This window comes from Lotus japonicus, chromosome 2, assembly GCF_012489685.1.
Source record: "Lotus japonicus ecotype B-129 chromosome 2, LjGifu_v1.2".
Classification (NCBI taxonomy): Eukaryota; Viridiplantae; Streptophyta; class Magnoliopsida; order Fabales; family Fabaceae; genus Lotus; species Lotus japonicus.
In genome coordinates this window covers 51790763-51798704 of record NC_080042.1, presented here as the reverse complement: position 1 = coordinate 51798704, position 7942 = coordinate 51790763, and the positions used below count along the sequence as shown (strand labels likewise).

The 7942-nt window shown below is 32.9% G+C and overlaps 1 long non-coding RNA gene and 1 other non-coding gene across 2 annotated transcripts; both read left to right on the top strand.

The window, feature by feature from the left end:
- The first annotated feature begins 311 nt into the window (after positions 1-311).
- On the top strand, positions 312-1885 carry LOC130735443 (uncharacterized). Its single transcript, XR_009018454.1, has 4 exons — positions 312-831; positions 910-1169; positions 1277-1479; positions 1598-1885. It is a non-coding gene; the product is annotated as an uncharacterized LOC130735443 (long non-coding RNA).
- A 5273-nt stretch (positions 1886-7158) lies between these two features.
- TRNAT-GGU (transfer RNA threonine (anticodon GGU)) lies at positions 7159-7230 on the top strand. The gene has a single exon. It is a non-coding gene; the product is annotated as a tRNA-Thr (tRNA).
- Positions 7231-7942: the final 712 nt, after the last annotated feature.

Below are 7942 nucleotides of genomic sequence, written 5' to 3'. Positions count from 1 at the left end.
AGTTGGAATTATGTGCTAAGGGAAGAGCCGGGGCAGAGAACATGAGAGGTCGTACTAAAAGTGTGTTTGGAATGCTACTACCAGGTTTCAAACATAGATGTTAGATTTACTGATCTATAGTATGCAAAGGAAGCCTACTGATCCTCAATCTGGTTGGGATAAATGCCATGGTCATGGAGATTGATGGGAATGCAAAAGTGCGGTACATTGTTGAAAAGGAAGATGCAGAAATTGTAATGGAGCCACTGCCACAAATTAGAGCTAAACTCAGTAGGATTAAGCAAAAATAGATGAAAGATTATGAGGTGACAATGACATAGTTAAAGATATATTAGTGGTTTTTACATGGAGTGTGATTAGATGTTGGTTAGCTTAGTGAGAAATTAGATTAGTTTCCTTGGTCAATACTATAGGTTGGTTATTATGTAGTTACTTTCTTACGCTCTATATTTGCCACATGATTGGATTCTTCTACACAGCATATTCATTCATTCAATTTTAGATTCTCTTTTCACTTTCTCCCAATATACTATGTGGCTGTTGCCATGTCTCTCAACACTCCATAGTTAGAATTCAAAGTACTGCCTTTTGGCTGTGTTCAGCACTTGTCTGCTAAGGCCTAAAGCTAATTATGTATAAAAACATCTGATATTAGGTTTAATCTCCGAGTGTTATTATCTAATACATGATTGGTCAATGGTGTGAAATTGAAAGTCTGATTGCTGATGAAATTTTCTGCAATATTGTGATCAGTTTCATCTTCAGTGAATCTACATCTGAATTTTTAACCATCAGGAAGCACTGTAAAAGGCTCTATACCTATCCCCGAAGGTATGAAGTCAAAAATTTCAAAAGATGAATTCACATGAGGTGATTGACAGTATCTCTACATTTGATAATTTCATACAGGGTTGTGCTCATGCATTCATGAAACACATTAGAGAAAGAATTTTCTAACTCTGATGCTTAAGGGTGTTGAAGAGCTTAATGATGTTTGATGCTGCCAAAGTAACTAAAAAAATAGTCACTTTTGTATTTTTTGATGTATGAATTATGATTGCTGATCCCAGATGTTTATGAAGTCATGTTCTTTCTTTTTATGAGGGAAAATAAGCACTATTTGATGCACGAGTGGAAGATTATAAGCACTATATGAAGAAATAGCACAGGTTTGTCGATCAGGATCACACTTTGTTAAAGTCTCTCCTAGCTTATTGCAGGAGATGCCTACAAAGAATGGGGTTTAACTTCCTATCTTCAAAATTTATCTTGATAGGTTTGGACAATATCTGCTAATGGGGAGAGAAAATTGAAAAATTATTTGCCAAGGCTATGGAGAAAGTTGGCAAAGAGGGAGTGATCACAACTGCAATAAGTTTTTTATCTTATCATCATATTGACAAAGCCATACCTTCTGTTGAATCAAATTCTGGGTGATGAGGCAGCAGTGCATTATTTTGATGGTCTAAGAAATTTATGGTTAGTTTAAATTCCCATTTATTTGTATATTTCCTTTTTACAATTCAATGGTGTGATTAATCACCTTCTTTGTTTTTTCTAGTTCTTTAAATATGCTTTTTAATCTGCTTTTCTTCAGTTGCAGGAGGTAGATGTCCGCAGAATTCTGTAAGGTTTATGGAACTTGCACAGTTCTCTTGTTTGGAAAAAGTCTTACCTATGCTTCCAGTTCAGACTTGTAATTGTAACAGTACAAAATAGAAGGATTTCTCTCTAGTTGTTCAGACTTGTAAGTCCATATTCTTGTTGCTCTAGCTGTTTGGTTTCAGATTTCTCTAGTTGTATTTGCTGTGTTCTGTCCCAACTAGGAGGGATTGTTCCCAGTAACCTTTGATTATGATGAAATAAAGATCTCTTTTGTTGTAAAAAAAAACAAAGTAACTGTGATCACTCTATGTATCTACTGCTTCTTAAATGCTCAGTTAAGCACTTATGAAAAGGAGCTTGAAGAGATGAAGCACATGACCAAGCAAGAATTTGTTGCCAATTTAAGGAGGTTCCATAAAAAAAACATCGGTTGGCAACAGAACCGTTGTGAAACCGATGTGAAATGTATACTTTTCACATCGGTTTAGACAAACAACCAATGTAAAATGTATACTTTTAACATCGATTACGACAAACAACTGATGTAAAATGTATACATTTCAACCGATGTGAAATGTATACATTTTACATCCGTTGTTTGTCGTAACCGATGTGAAAAGTATACATTTTACATCGGTTGTTTGTCTAAACCGATGTGAAAAGTATACATTTCACATCGGTTGAGTATACAAACCGATGTGAAATATATACTTTTCACATCGGTTACCATAAATAACCTCACATCGGTTATTTGTACCGATGTGAAATATATACTTTTCACATCGGTTACCACAAATAACCTACTTTTCACATAGGTTACAAAACCGATGTGAAAAGTGAGGACTTATCACATCACGTTTTTTTACATCGGACGAAAGCTGATGTGAAAACTTGAAAATAACCGATGTGAAAAGTATTTTTTCTAGTAGTGAGTCAAGATTCAGTAAAACAATTATCTATTATGGCTGCTTTTTCCCTTGGGGAAACCTTTGTTGGGTACCGGTTACTGGGTCAGGGTATGTGGTTACCGCAACAGAATTGAAGAGATTTGTTGTGAATTAAAGGGGAATGGAGGGAAAAGAAATCTAAAGTCAATTTTTATTGGACAATTATTGCTTTGAACATGGAATTAATCATAACTTGGTGTAGATTGAGAAAAATAATGATAATAATAATAATTTATTCTTACTGCTTTTCATTCGTCTATCACTTTTGCGCTTGTCGTGAATCATATGTATCTTGTGTACACTGATTCTTTTTGAATTAAAGGAAACTAAGGCGAAGAAGTAGAAGGTAACAAGCTTTATTAAAAAGATGGAGAATTATCTTATCCAAATTTTAAATAGTCAAGATTCAGTAAAACAATTATCTATTATGGCTGCTTTTTCCCTTGGAAAAACCTTTGTTGGGTACCAGTTAGTAGGGCAGGGTATGTGGTTACCGCAACAGAATTGAAGAGATTTGTTGTGAATTAAAGGGGAATGGAGGGAAAAGAAATCTTAAGTCTATTTTTATTGGACTATTATTGCTTTGAACATGGAATTAATCATAACTTGGTGTAGATTGAGAAAAATAATGATAATAATAATAATTTATTCTTACTGCTTTTCCTTCGTCTATCACTTTTGCGCTTGTCGTGAATCATATGTATCTTGTGTACACTAATTCTTTTTGAACTAAAGGAAACTAAGGCGAAGAAGTAGAAGGTTACAAGCTTTATTAAAAAGATGGAGAATTATCTTATCCAAATTTTAAATAGTCAAGATTCAGTAAAACAATTATCTATTATGGCTGCTTTTTCCCTTGGGGAAACCTTTGTTGGGTACCGGTATGTGGTTACCGAAACAGAATTGAAGAGATTTGTTGTGAATTAAAGGGGAATGGAGGGAAAAGAAATCTTAAGTCTATTTTTATTGGACTATTATTGCTTTGAACATGGAATTAATCATAACTTGGTGTAGATTGAGAAAAATATTGATAATAATAATAATTTATTCTTACTGCTTTTCATTCGTCTATCACTTTTACGCTTGTCGTGAATCATATGTATCTTGTGTACACTGATTCTTTTTGAATTAAAGGAAACTAAGGCGAAGAAGTAGAAGGTTACAAGCTTTATTAAAAAGATGGAGAATTCTCTTATCCAAATTTTAAATAGTCAAGATTCAGTAAAACAATCATCTATTATGTCTTCTTTTTCGCTTGGATAAACCTCTGTTGGGAACCGGTTACTGTGGCAGGTTATGTGATTACCGCTACAGAATTGAAGAGATTTGTTGTGAATTTAAGGGGAATGGAGGGAAAAGAAATTATTGTGGTCTATTTTTATTGGACTATTATTGCTTTGAACATAGAATTAATCATAACTTGGTGTAGATTGAGAAAAATAATGATAATAATAATAATTTATTCTTACTACTTTTCATTCGTCTATCACTTTTGCGCTTGTCGTGAATGATATGTATCTTGTGTACACTGATTCTTTTTGAATTAAAGGAAACTAAGGCGAAGAAGTAGAAGGTAACAAACTTTATTAAAAAGATGGAGAATTCTCTTATCCAAATTTTAAATAGTCAAGATTCAGTAAAACAATCATCTATTATGGCTTCTTTTTCCCTTGGATAAACCTCTGTTGGGAACCGGTTACTGTGGCAGGTTATGTAGTTACCGCTACAGAATTGAAGAGATTTGTTGTGAATTTAAGGGGAATGGAGGGAAAAGAAATTATTGTGGTCTATTTTTATTGGACTATTATTGCTTTGAACATGGAATTAATCATAACTTGGTGTAGATTGAGAAAAATAATGATAATAATAATAATTTATTCTTACTGCTTTTCATTCTTCTATAACTTTTGCGCTTGTCGTGAATCATATGTAACTTGTATACACTGATTCTTTTTGAATTAAAGGAAACTAAGGCGAAGAAGTAGAAGGTAACATGCTTTATTAAAAAGATGGAGAATTATCTTATCCAAATTTTAAATAGTCAAGATTCAGTAAAACAATTATCTATTATGGCTGCTTTTTCCCTTGGAGAAACCTTTGTTGGGTACCGGTTACTGGGACAGGGTATGTGTTTATCGCAACAGAATTGAAGAGATTTGTTGTGAATTAAAGGGGAATGGAGGGAAAAGAAATCTAAAGTCTATTTTTATTGGACTATTATTGCTTTGAACATGGAATTAATCATAACTTGGTGTAGATTGAGAAAAATAATGATAATAATAATAATAATTTATTCTTACTGCTTTTCATTCGTCTATCACTTTTGCGCTTGTCGTGAATCATATGTATCTTGTGTACACTGATTCTTTTTGAATTAAAGGAAACTAAGGCGAAGAAGTATAAGGTTACATGCTTTATTAAAAAGATGGATAATTATCTTATCCAAATTTTAAATAGTCAAGATTCAGTAAAACAATTATCTATTATGGCTACTTTTTCCCTTGGGGAAACCTTTGTTGGGTACCGGTTACTGGGGCAGGGTATGTGGTTACCGCAATAGAATCGAAGAGATTTGTTGTGAATTAAAGGGGAATGGAGGGAAAAGAAATCTAAAGTCTATTTTTATTGGACTATTATTGCTTTGAACATGGAATTAATCATAACTTGGTGTAGATTGAGAAAAATAACGATAATAATAATAATATTAATTTATTCTTACTGCTTTTTATTCGTCGATCACTTTTGCGCGTGTCGTGAATCAGATGTATCTTGTGTAAACTGATTCTTTTTGAATTAAAGGAAACTAAGGCGAAGAAGTAGAAGGTAACAAGCTTTTATAAAAAATATGGAGAATTCTCTTATCCAAATTTTAAATAGTCAAGATTCAGTAAAACAATCATCTTTTATGTCTTCTTTTTCCCTTGGATAAACCTCTGTTGGGAACCGGTTACTGTGGCAGGTTATGTGGTTACCGCTACAGAATTGAAGAGATTTGTTGTGAATTTAAGGGGAATGGAGGGAAAAGAAATTATTGTGGTCTATTTTTATTGGACTATTATTGCTTTGAACATGGAATTAATCATAACTTGGTGTAGATTGAGAAAAATAATGATAATAATAATAATTTATTCTTACTGCTTTGCATTCGTCGATCACTTTTGCGCGTGTCGTGAATAAGATGTATCACTTGTGAATCAAAGGGAAATTCAAGTAAAAGAAATTATAAGTCTTTCTTTATTGTACTATCAATGCTTTTAAAAGGATATCAATCATCACTTGGTGGAGATTGAAAAATATAACAATTTATTTTCACTACTTTTCATTGGTTAATAGAGTACACGATTGTGGTAAAGCAGGTGTATTATTTGGTTACCAAAACAGAAATAAAATGATTAATTGTTAATCAAAGCAAAATGCAAAGAAAAATGTCAAGCTTTATTATGAGCATGATGATTGTTTTATCAAAATTTTAATAGTAAAGATTAAGTAAAAAATATTTATTTGAACTGCTTTTCAGTGGTTAATGCAATTTGCGCTTGTGGTTAATAAAATGTAATATTTGGTTACAACAGAAGTAAAGTTATTAAATGCAAGTAAAAGAAGTCTTGTTTATTGTACTATCAATGCTTTTAATAGGATACTAATCATCATTTGATGGAGATTGGAAAAAATAATAATTTATTTTAACTACTTTTAATTGGTTGATGCAGTATTCACTTGTGGTGAATCAAATGTAATAATTGGTGACCACGATAGAAATATAATGATTAATTGTGAATCAAAGCAAAATGCAAAGAAAATGTCACAATCTTTATTACAAGGAGATGAATTCTTTTATCAAAATTTTGACTGGTTAATCAAATGCATTATTTGGTTTCAACAATAAAAGTAAATTGATTAGTTGTGAATCAAAGAGAAATGCAAGTAAAAGAAATCTCATGTTTTTTTATTGCACTATTAATGCATTTAATAGGATATTAATCATCACTCAGGGGCTCTTTTGCCTTGGAAAATCATACAGTTACCTCATGGGGAGTTAGCTGCACCCACAAATGATATAAATACTACTGTTGCATTAGCTTTACTTACGTCAGTAGCATATTTCTATGCGGGGATTTCAAAAAAAAGGATTAGCTTATTTTGGTAAATATATACAACCTACTCCAATTCTTTTACCGATTAACATCTTAGAGGATTTTACAAAACCTTTATCGCTTAGTTTTCGACTTTTCGAAAATAAATTAGCTTTTTTATTAACCGAACCTTTTACAAAAGACATAAAACAAATCGGGCGAATAATAAACAAAATTCATTAATAATCCAAACAAATCTTTTTTTATTCTTTTTTTTCTATGGAATATACACATCAATCTTCATGGATCATACCCTTCACCCCACTTCCCGTTCCTATATTAATAGGAGTAGGACTTCTACTTTTTCCTACGGCAACAAAAAATTTAATGAGTCACTATGCGAATAAAATGGATCTATGTAATGTCCATGTATACTTCTCTTATCTATATAATAAGATAAGTATATGCAGTAACAAATAGATGTACTAGACTTATATTGGTTAGTTCCAGATTCTGGAATTGAATCAAAAGGGGCCCTTTTAACTCAGTGGTAGAGTAACGCCATGGTAAGGCGTAAGTCATCGGTTCAAATCCGATAAGGGGCTTTTTTCATTTTTTTTCACAAAACCCCGTCAGTGCAGTATCCGAAGATATCATTCTCTTCTTTAATTTTGTCCAAATTATTATTTTTTTTAGAAAAAAGATAAGGAGAAAGCTTTTCTTCAGCAGTTATCTTTTGTTCTTGGCTGGTTCAATGGCTCTATATGAATTAGCAGTTTTTTATCCTTCTGATCCCGTTCTTGACCCAATGTGGAGACAGGGTATGTTCGTTATACCCTTCATGACTCGTTTAGGAATAACCAATTCGTGGGGCGGTTGGAATATTACAGGGGGAACTATAACGAATCCAGGTATTTGGAGTTATACCCACCGTTTCTTTTTTGGGATCAATATCAGCAATGCAGTTCATCCAACGATAAACCTAATCCGAATTATAGAGCTACGACACAATCAAACCCAAATGAACAAAGTGTTGAATTGAATCGTACCAGTCTTTACTGGCCTAATTCACATCTTTGTTGAATTTTTTTTTTGTAATTCCCTACATAAGGATTCAGGAAATACTGGATCTCCGCCCCATTTTTGCTCAATGGATACAAAATACCCACGCTTTAGCACCGGGCATAACGACCCCTGGTGCAACAACAGGTACCAGTTTGACTTGGGGGGGTGGTGATTTAGTGGCAGTAGGCAACAAAGTCGCTTTATTACCTATTCCTTTAGGAACTGCGGATTTTTTGGTCCATCATATTCATG